Consider the following 11,380-nt stretch of genomic DNA (forward strand, 5'->3'; position numbering starts at 1 on the left):
TTACTTTTCCACTAAAAAATTGATCATGGTGGACAATGGAAGCTAATTCCAATTTGGGCATATTAGCACGCAAGGCTCACAAAAGTAGCATGAATTTATTTTTGCTCTAATGCATTTCTAATAGATAATCAAATTATATTACATTGAATTATTATGAGAAAAATCTCATGAAACTATATGTCCCTTTTCATTAAGATGCATTCTAATTAAGCAAGTATGGGGATACTCTACATTATACTAATTTTCCTGGCTTTTCGTATTGTTTCATCAAAGGTTAAAAAAGTTACATTTTTTTATTTCTTACTTCATAAATATTTATTCTGTATATAGTGCTACTAATTCCGCAGTAACGCGCGGGGTATCATCTAGTTACACTTACTCTAAGCATCTATGCGTTGGAATATCCATGAAAAGACTGTGTGCATTGGAAGAGACCTAACCACCTAGGACACATGCGCAAACAGTTATAAGGCGCAAATCACGGCTGCCATCCGACCAATTTCACCCCCTGTAATACGGGACCCACCCAACTCCCACCACCCGATTCACCAGGACGCTCATAGCCAGTGAGCTTAGTAACTTTACCTTTTTTTTCGGCTGACGCCCCGATCCCAGTGGAGGAACTCGATGGGCCAGAGTGCTTCAAATGCGGGAGGGTGGGCCATTACCAGAATATGTGCCATTTCAAGCCTCTGTGCGTCGTCTGCCACGAGGAGGGGCACGCATCGGCACACTGCCCCACGCGCGGTCGGCCTCTGCAGATGCAGATCATGGGCAACACCATCCCCGGCGAGGGCTTCTTCTGCCTGCCCTTCATGGAGTCGGCGGGCGAGGAGGTCAGTGCCCCGGCGGTGGCGGACGCGGCGCTCATCTCGGCGGCACCGGGCAAGCTGTCAGTCTCGATCTTGGAGGCGGAACTCCCCCACCTCTTCGAAGGGGATTGGGACTGGCAGGTGGTGGACGTCGGGGACGACTTGTTCTCCGTCGTCTTCCCCGACAAGGCCATGCTGCGAATGGCGACGCGCAGTGGCAAGCTGTACCTCTCCCTCAACGACATCATGGCAGAGATCAAGGAAGCTGTTCTGGAGACTCCCAAGGCCGAAATCATGCCGGATGTGTGGGTCAAACTTTGGGGAGTGCCACCCAAGCATCGCCGCGTGGACCGTCTCATGGCGGGGACTGTGATGATCGGGCGCCCGATGGAAGTGGACAAGGCGTCGTTGGCGGGGCTGGGTCCTGTGCGGATGCATTTTGCGTGTCGTTCCCCGGCCAAGATCAAAGGGTTTGTTCAAATCTGGTTCAACAGCGAGGGCTTTACCATCCGGATGGAGGCCGAGGCGGGTGGCAGGCTGGGAGGTGCCCCCCTCCCCCTCCCCCGGCTAGCAAGGACAAGGGCCCTGATGACATGGACAAGGACATGGACAAGGAGAAGGACGCGAGCATGGGGGATGACTCCATTGACACTGCGACTTGGGATAAGCTGGGCCTCAAGGACAAGACTTTCAAGGCCGTGGCCCCGTCTGCGGGGGCTGCGAAGGACCTGGAGGAGCGTCAAGTTGGTGTGGGCAGCAACGAAACGGGCTTCAATCAATACGGCTCCAACATGTCCCTCGGCCTCGACCTCGACAAGGGCACCTCGGCTTCGTGCGACTCGGAGGGCCGTTCCATGCTCATCTCCCCGGCTGCGGAAGAAAGCGGGCTTCCCACGCCCGTGCACGGTCTGGCGATTGGTGGGGGGCGGCTCCATAAGAAGACGGCGGGCCGCAAGACCCCCCCGGTGGCGCCAACGAGTCCCCCCTCGGTGCGGGCGGGCACGCCCGTTTCACACCGGACGGCAGTGATGGCGTTGGCTTCCCCTGGCGGTGCGGTCGGGGGGCACGGGCCGACGGATCCCCCGCCTCCCTCCGACACTCTCCGGGCGGAGGTGACCAAGGCGGCTCCCATCTCCACGGCCAAGCGCTCCAAGGCGGTGGTGACGACCCCGGTGGCGCAGGAACGGGTCAGCTCCCGGCCAAAGGGCGCCAAGGGCAACCTCCCTGCTCTCCAACGCGCGCAACTCTTGCTGGCCCAGAAGAACATGGAGACCGAAGGTAACCCCCTACCCCGTTTTACGATTTTCGACGATTACTCGGATGAGTGCCTTGGTAGCATTTTAGGGGATAGTGGGGTTGATCTGTCTGATGAGGGAGAGGCCCGAGAGCTCCTGTCTCTCATTCGCTCTAAGGAGATCGCGCAGGCCGCGCTTGCCCAGGCGGCGGCGGCACGCGCTGCGACGGCACCAGAAGAGGCTGGGGCTTCTCTGGTCCCGGTCGCCCGGCCCGATCGGGCGGACACAGCAGCAGGGGCTGCACTGTCCCCCCAGCCCGTGGTCCTGTGAGGACTCGGCGAGTGGCCAAGGCGGTTACCGCTCGTGGTATCCGCCTCCGCAATCGCATAATCTAAATGCGTTTCCTCTTCTGGAACATCCGAGGCTACGGCCACGTTGGGAGGCGGACCCAGCTTAACGAGTTCATTCGCGGCGAAAACATCGATGTAGTTGGTCTGCAGGAAACCATCAAGGCTGATTTCTCTCACCGAGACCTGCTCGCCATCGACCCGCTCGAACGCTTCGTGTGGCACTGGGTGCCAGCGATTGGCCACTCTGGGGGTATGCTACTTGGCATCAGCCATGTGTGCTGCGAGGTGGTGGCTTGGGACGCCGGCCGGTTTTTCGTGTCGGCTCACGTCCGCCATCGTGCGTCTCTCCGCGAGTGGGAGATTATAGTGGTCTACGGCCCGGCAGATCATTCACACTCGCATGAGTTCTTGGGGGAACTTCAGGAAAAGGTTGCGGCCTTGGGTGTTCGCAACCTACCCCTCATCGTGGGAGGGGATTTTAACCTTATCCGTTCGGGAGCGGATAAGAACAACGGGATTATTAACTGGACAAGGGTGTCCATGTTCAATAATGCGATTGCTTCTATGGCCCTTAGGGAAGTGGCCCGCGTGGGCGCACGATATACCTGGACAAACAAGCAACTCTCACCGGTCCGGTCTGTGCTGGACCGTGTTTTTATGTCCGCGGAGTGGGAGATGCTCTTTCCTATGTGCTCACTTCACGCTGAAACGAGGATCGGGTCGGATCACGTCCCTCTAATCCTCTCCTCGGGGGAGGACCGGTTAAAACGAAGCCCACGGTTTTTCTTTGAAACTGCTTGGTTTGAAAACCCGGAATTTGAACAAATCTTCCTCTCCAAATGGGAGTCCTGTGTGGCCCGGATCCGGCACGTGAGAGGGCCCATGGATTTCTGGATTTCCGCAGGGGCGGGGTTGCGCGCGGCCCTCAAAGGTTGGGGGGCCAACCAGGGTCGAGAGGATAAGCTGCTCCGAGCCCGTTTGGTGACAGACCTCGCCCGTATGGACGCGGCTGCGGACGTACGGGTTTTCTGGGAGCAAGAATGGGCCGAGCGGTACGCGGTTGAGGCCCAGGTTGAGGCCCTCCTCCGTGCCGAGGAGAAGTACTGGCGTAGGAGGGGCGGAATAAAGTGGACGCTCAAAGGGGACGCAAACACAAAATACTTCCATGCTTATGCCAACGGCCGGTGTCGTAAGTGTGTCATTCTGAGGTTGCAATCGGAGCAGGGGCTCCTATTGCGCCAACAGGACATAGTCCGGCACATTTACGATTTCTACATCGAGCTGCTGGGCTCCAGGGAGGAGTCCAGGGCTCGCCTACGGGCGGATATCTGGGATCCCGCTCTGCAGGTCTCGGATGAAGAGAACGAAGGCTTGGGCCTCGCCTTCCTTCCTCAGGAAATCGACCAGGCGATCCTGGGGATGAAATCTGACACGGCACCCGGCCCGGATGGGTGGCCGGTAGCGATGTTCAAAAAATGTTGGCAAGTCCTCAAGGGCCCAATTTTCGAGGTGTGTAACGGGTTTATGTGTGGCACTGTAGACATCTCGCGCCTTAACTTTGGGGTTCTTTCGCTTATCCCCAAAGTTCAGGGAGCGGACAATATTAGACTTTTCCGCCCCATAGCGCTTATCAACGTCCCGTTCAAAATCTGCTCTAAGGCTTGTTCTTCGCGCTTGTCTCCGGTGGCCCATCGTATTATTAGTAGGAATCAAACGGCGTTTATTCGTGGTCGCAACATTTTGGAGGGCCCGTTGGCCCTCCAAGAGATCGTTCACTCGCTCAAGCGTAGCCGCCAGCCGGCAATACTTCTGAAATTAGATTTCGAGAAGGCGTACGACCGAGTGAACTGGGAGTTTCTCCGACAAATCCTTCTGGATCGAGGGTTTTCGGCAGTGTGGGTTCACCGTATGATGCAATTGGTCTCGGGAGGCCAAACGGCGATTGCGGTGAACGGAGAAGTAGGGAACTTCTTCCGCAACAAGCGTGGGCTGCGTCAAGGGGACCCAGCCTCACCGTTGCTTTTCAACTTTGTGGCAGATGCATTGGGTGTCATGCTAGACAAAGCTCGCGTGGCTGGCCACATCAGGGGAGTGGTCGGCAATCTGATCCCTGGAGGGGTGTCGCACCTTCAATATGCCGATGACACCCTACTCCTTTTTGAGCCGGACACTCACAGCATAGCAACGGTTAAGGCCATCTTGTTATGTTTTGAACTAATGTCCGGACTAAAAATTAACTTCCACAAGTGTGAAGTGGTGTCCATAGGGCTGGGCGCGGCCGAAAGCGAACGGGTGGCCAACTTGCTAAATTGCAAGCTTGGAAAGTTCCCGTTCACCTACCTTGGCCTCCCGATCGCAGAGAAGAAATGCTCGATTGCCGATTGGGAACCTCTCAACACTAAGGTGGCGGACCGGGTATGTCCATGGAGAGGTCGATTTATGTCATCAGGGGCACGACTAATCCTTACTAACTCTAGCCTCTCGTCCCTACCCATGTTCGCCATGGGTATGTTCTTGTTGGCGGATGGAGTCCATAAGAAAATGGACACTCCCCGGGCACGTTTCTTTTGGGAAGGTGCGGGCCCTAAACGGAAGTACCACATGGTTAAGTGGCATGCCGTTTGTAGACCTAAAACCCAGGGGGGTCTCGGGGTCATCAACTCTAAGCTGATGAACATTGCACTTATGTGCAAGTGGATCTGGAAGCTATCCCAGGGAGGGACCGGCCTCTGGATTGACCTCCTTCGCGCCAAGTACTTCCCACATGGGAATTTCTTTGAGGCGTCTCCTCACGGGTCACCTTTCTGGACCTCCATCCAATCCCTCAAACCGTACTTCGCCAGGGGAGCAAGGTTTACGGTTAACAACGGCCGCTCCACCCGGTTTTGGCACGACGTGTGGATTGGCCAGCAACCCCTTTGGTCGGAGTTCCCCCACCTCTACGCCATCGCGGTTGAGCCCAATCAACTGGTGGTGTCGGCCCTCAGTGCCTCCCCGCCCCCCATATACTTCAGAAGGGAGCTTGTGGGACCGGAGCGGGCCGAGTGGGATCACGTGCGGGCTTTGACTGCGACCGTCCGCTTATCGGACTCCGCAGACGAGGTCTCTTGGAGGCTCTCGGGCTCTGGCAAGTTCACTGTCAAGTCAATGTACAGGGAGTTGTGCCGCGGGCATGCCCCTATGGCAGCCTCGGGGTTTTGGAAGGCGCGAATCCCGCTAAAAATTAAGGTCTTTCTTTGGCAATTATGCCAGGATCGCCTTCCTACCTCTATTAATATAGCCAAGCGCAATGGCCCTGCTTCCGGACCGTGCGCTTTGTGTCATAACGCGGAAGATGCTGACCACGCGTTTTTTCGCTGCCCTTTGGCGCGGTTTGCTTGGAGTGCGGCCAGGGAGGCCGCTGGGGTGGATTGGGATCCACGCTCACGCTCTGAGCTTGTGTCTTACTTATCTGCGATCCCGGGCTCTTTGCGCCGGATAATGTGGACGTGTGCTTCGGCCTTGCTATGGGCCTTATGGCATATTCGTAACAAGTTTACTATCGAGGGAGCGTTTCCCTCTCACCCTGCTGATGTTATCTTCAAATGCATCTTATTCTTGCAGCAGTGGGCTACGCTGGGAAGGCAACAGGATGCTGATCTCCATCGACATGCCATCGCTCGGCTCCGCACAGTCTACTCGGTGTCCCGGGCCCCGTCGCCTCCTCCGTCTGCTGCCTTATAGGGATAGGCGGCCCTTTTGGTCCTGCTTTCTTTGAGCCTGCGTACTCGCTCTTCTGGCTAGCTATGCCATGTAACGCACTTATCACCGGTCTCGCCTTTTGGCTCTGCTTCGAAACTTGGCTGTCTAGCTTCGGTTCCGTTTAGTTTGGTCTTGATACTTTGTTTGCACGCTGCCTATTGTTGTGGGCTTTATTAATTTAAAGCCAGACGTCTCTGACGTCTATGTTCTAAAAAAAACTTTACCTTTTTTTTCTTGAGAAGAGTTTTTTTTAGGGGCTCTTAAGAAGAGAGCGGCCGTTCTGGACGCAGCGGCAGCTGAACGCAGCTATCTGGCCGCTCGTCCTGGCGAGGTGATGCGCGCAGTAAGATTCGTTGAAATGGGAAAAGGCGACATAAATCGGCCAAAACATGCGAATACACGCGTCCACGTCGGCCGGGTGGGCTCATCTGGGGTACGCCTCTGACGCAAAGGGATCATTTCTGCAGAGCGTGCAGGGCTGTACGAGTACCATTTTTTACTCCACGGCCCAGTACTGTCATTACTAAAGTGATTCTAGGCAACGCAGTGTGGGTGGCGTGTTGCGTGTACCCAGGTTAGGCCATGTCCTGTGTCCCACATAATTTTCTTTTCCAGTTGGGGGCAAAGACAAGGCTGAGCCGAAAGTACTTTGGGCGCTCGAGGTCCTCCTGGATCTGCTCATGGCGATTCCCGGAGCGACCACGCCGGCGTTGGTCTTTGGTTGAGTTAAACTCTTCCTCTATTCCTGTTCTTCATTGTCTCTCGAACTGACCAGCTTGCGCCGCACACCGGTACTGCAGATCGACGGCGGTGGCAACCGCTTCAGTGTTGCGCGAGGGGGAAAACACGGGTGGTGCCACCGGTTCTGCCATGCTCGATTCGGCCGTAGCCGTGGAGTCGCCGTAGAGGTGACCAGCGGATCAGGGCCGGGCGGTTCCGGGGCCGTTTGGCATCTCTTCTGATGTTGACTTGTCCGGCGCGTCTTGCATGACGTTCAGTTCAAAGGGCGGATGTGTGGCGTCGGCGGACGCCGGCGAGGTGGCGCGCACCGTCGACTCGTGGGGCTGGAAACGGATGCTGGGGTTCTGATCTGTCCCGGACACAAACCATTTTGTCCTGATCCCGGGGCACCTTGGGCACAAGATGAATGGCAGCGACGGCGGAGTTTTCAGGAGACGGCGAGCAGGCGACGCAGAACTCTGGGGCATCTTGGCGCAGTGGTGGTGGATCGGAACAAGGAAAAGCTGGTGCGTGGTGGGAACAGACCTTGCCAGTGATCAGTACTACCTAGTACCTACGATGCGTCCTCGTGTCTGCGCGCGTACCATGCTCATGTCAGATTGTGTGCCAGAGTTCGTCCTTGAAATACACATATACGTTACATATCGCTCTCCAACGTCCGGCTATACTCTAACTAGCACGCTTCGGTGGTTCGAATCGCGACGGCACGCGCGCCGTAGATGCAGTGCGTGCAGCTGCCGCTGCGTGCAGGGATGCACTTCTCCTCTTGAGAAGAGCTTAGTAACTTTACTGATCTCCTTTCAGATTTGGCCCATTTGACAAAGAATCCGAGCCCAAGCTTTCAGACTCTTTGGACCGACAGTAGCAGGCTCCAGCCCATATGCCACATCCCGATCGGTCGCTCTGCTCCGCCTCCTCCTTCCAGTCCGGCAGCCGCACCGCCTCCCGCGAAAGCTATCCAACACAGGACAAGAAGCAGCCATTCTCGTGTTCATCTCCCAGCTCCCCACTCCCGCGCGCGAAGCACGGAGGCTGGCGAACCCTAGCGAATCTCCCGATCCGCGGCCACCCGGCGCGTGCCGGCGGCCGGAATTGAACAGCGGTTAATCTCGGGAAGCTTATGAGCCGGCGGCTGGTGGCCGGTGCAGCGCATATGTTTGGACAATCTACGACTCGGAGGTAACCCGCCCAATATTTACCTTTCTTTTTCTCTAAACTTAAGGTTAGAGCAATTTGATCAGGTTAAAGGGGGAAGTTCCATCCCTTAACTTTCGTTGTTAGGTAGTATAGGTGGGGAGATTCGAACCCAGGTGGCTTGTAAGTGGCGCTGCGAGGCTCTCCATGATCAGCGTCCCTGCTTACATTTGGGGATATTTGATCATGTCGAGTTTGACAGTATCACAGTAGTGGCTTTTTACTTTTTAGAGGACCATTTGTTATATCAGCAGCTGTCTAGGTGGTAGGGTCGCCACATTTGTATTCGATTAAATTGTGCATTTTGTACACATTCGCTTTTTGACCGGCTAGGCGGGGTTAACACATGCGGGCGGGAGCCGTGGGCCGGCACCGGTGCACGGGTGGCGGTGGGAAGGGAGGACGGCCCGGTGGTGTTCGGCGGCGAACGGCCAGAGCGTGCGGGCAGGAGACAGTTTTTTCCTTCGGTTTCGCTTCGGAAATTATTGGCGAAAAGGGATCTGTAAACGGGGAGTTGGGGTGTTTTTTGGTGATCCCACTTAGGTTATTGTTGCCAGCCTTGAGCACTTTGAGTTTGGAACAATTACCCAGTGCGTTTGGTATGTCGCCAATCAATTGGTTGTAACAGAGGTCAAGCAATGCCAAATATGGTGAGCCAAGGCAGACAGAAGGCGATACGTTCCCAGTGAAGCTGTTATTGCTGGCGTTGAGTGCGATCAGATTTTTCATCACCTTTCATGTGGCTGATGGAAATTCTGAGCTAAACTGGTTGCTTGACATGTTGAGTACCTGCAGAGGCTGGTCAGTGGTAACCAACGACGGTAGCTCGAGAACATTATTGGTGAAATGACAGCTGCTGGAGATGCTCTAATAACTTAACAAGGCAGCTAGTTATAAAAGCAAACCTATGTACTGGAGTACTTTTATTATTCAACAAGCTAACAATATACTAGTACTTTATAAGATTCTACTACTCCCTCCGATCCATATTACTTGTCGCTCAAATGGATGTATTTAGATGTATTTCAGTGCTAGATACATCCGCTTGAGCACACGTAATATGGATTGGAGGGAGTAATATATTAGTTAGACACAATTGCAGCTGGATACAAAGATGGGTACAACCAAGTCATGATTACCTTTATCCTTTGCATGCTAGACCATATTGCAGTTGTACTGAGCTTAACCAAAATATCTAAATAGTACTAACTGGTCATATAGCACCCCTACCACAAAGAAAGGACCAAAGGCAATCGCAAATATGACCTTCATGCTGTATTCTTTTGCAGAGATGTACATGGGAGCTTCTTCGACTGAACTGCAATCCCTAATAAGCAGAGAGCCACACAGCTTTGGGTTCCCATCAAAACTAGAAGTCTGAAACGTGCTCAGCTGGCCTGTTGTTGGAATAGGTCCTTCTAGGTCGTTGTTAGAAATGTTGAATTGTGAAAGGAAGTGAAGTTTCCCCAGTGCGGCAGGGATTGCACCGGTGAGATGGTTATTAGACAAATCTAGCCCCTGCAGATTTGTCAGGTTACAGATCGATTGTGGGATCGCTCCATAAAAGTTGTTGAAACTCAAGTCCAGGTAATGCGCTGTTTTCAAATGACCAATCTCTTGGGGGATTGCGCCAGTGAGTTTATTCTTACCGAGTTTCAGTCCTTTGGGCCAAGCACTGCCCATGCGGTATTGAAGTGACGGGTCAACATAAAAAATTGGTAGACCAAGGAGGTTTGGGTCCAAATAGATGCCAGCCTTGTCTGATTTTAGCATTGGCGTCTCCATCAACGCGATTGGGATTTCCCCAGTAAGGCTGTTGTTTGATACGTCCAGAATGAAGAGGTTATTTAGGGAGTTCATCCAGCTTGGCATTGGTCCAGTGAGTCGATTACTGACTAATAGTAGTATCTTCAGATTTGTGAGCTTGGACAACCAAATAGGTATCCTTCCAGTCAACGAACACCAGTCCATGGTAAGAAGTTGAAGATTCTGAAAACCGTCAATGAACTCATCTTGTGGCATGGCCTCATTCATGAAGTTTCTGCCAAGAAGCAGGGTGCTGATATTCCTGCTGCTCTTAAGGGCATGCAAGGCTTTTGTTATATTTGTAAAGCAGTTTCTACTAAGTGATAGGAAGGACAGGTGCTTCAGATTGCCAATTCTTGATGAGATTTCACCATGGAAATGGTTGCTGGACAGCCGCAGTGCAGTCAAATTACTGCATGAGTAAATGCTTTCTGGAACTATACCATTGAGATTATTCCTCAAGAGATCTAAACTTTTTAGATTATGTAGGGCGGCGAAGTTTACCTTCCCTAGATCTCCACTGAAGTTGTTGATCTTCAGATCAATGATTTTGAGATTTGTACAGTTGCCAAGAGCTGATGGCAGCTCCCCAGACATGTTATTGCTACCCAAATAGAGCTCCTCCAGCCTCTTGAGCAGACCTATCGACTGCGGAATCTTGCCACTGAAGTGGTTCCCTCCAAGGTCAAGAGTAGCTAGATTACCGAGTTTGACTATATGTGCTCCTTCAAGTTCTCCTTGTAAACCATTGTTGGGGAAGGAAAGGTACTGCAGCAAGGTAGCGTGGAAGGTTTCAACAGGGAGATTCCCACTTAGGTTGTTGTTGCCAGCCTTGAGCACTTTGAGCTTGGAACAGTTACCCAGCGCGTTTGGTATCTCACCACTCAATTGGTTGTAACAGAGGTCAAGCAATGCCAAATATGGTGAGCCAAGGCAGAGAGAAGACGGTATGTTCCCAGTGAAGCTGTTATTGCTGGCGTTGAGCGCAATCAGATTTTTCATGACCTTCCATGTGGCTGATGGAAATTCTGAGTTGAACTGGTTGCTTGAGATGTTGAGTACCTGCAGAGGCCGGTCGGTGGTAACCAAAGACGGCAGCTCGTGCAGCGATCCGTTGAGCCGGTTGAAGCTGACATCGAGGACGATGATGCTTCCGGAGGACATGATCTCTGGCAAAAGGTCACCAGAGAAGGAGTTGTACGAGAGGTTGATATGTAGCACGCTGGTGAGGTCGGCAAGGGACGGCGAGATGCACCCTTCAAGTCCTCTAGATGCCAGGGAGACTTCAGTGACAGCTCTGTCTTCATTGCAGGCGATGCCTTCCCACTCGCAGCAGTCTGTGCCGTTTTCACGCCATGACATGGCGAGGCCGCCATCTCGCGACAGCCCAGAAAGGAAACGAAGGAGATTGCGCTTCTCCTGCTCGGTGCATGCAGTGGAGCGAGATGCCAAGAGGAGCAGAAGGAACAGCTGCAGCACGACCGGAGGAACGGTGCATGAA

The 11,380-nt window shown here is 53.6% G+C and overlaps 1 pseudogene; it reads right to left on the bottom strand.

Moving 5' to 3' along the window:
• Positions 1 to 9,299: 9,299 nt before the first annotated feature.
• On the bottom strand, positions 9,300 to 11,370 carry LOC119315725 (annotated as a pseudogene).
• Positions 11,371 to 11,380: the final 10 nt, after the last annotated feature.

The sequence above is a fragment of the Triticum dicoccoides genome, chromosome 6A, assembly GCF_002162155.2.
Source record: "Triticum dicoccoides isolate Atlit2015 ecotype Zavitan chromosome 6A, WEW_v2.0, whole genome shotgun sequence".
Taxonomy (NCBI): domain Eukaryota; kingdom Viridiplantae; phylum Streptophyta; class Magnoliopsida; order Poales; family Poaceae; genus Triticum; species Triticum dicoccoides.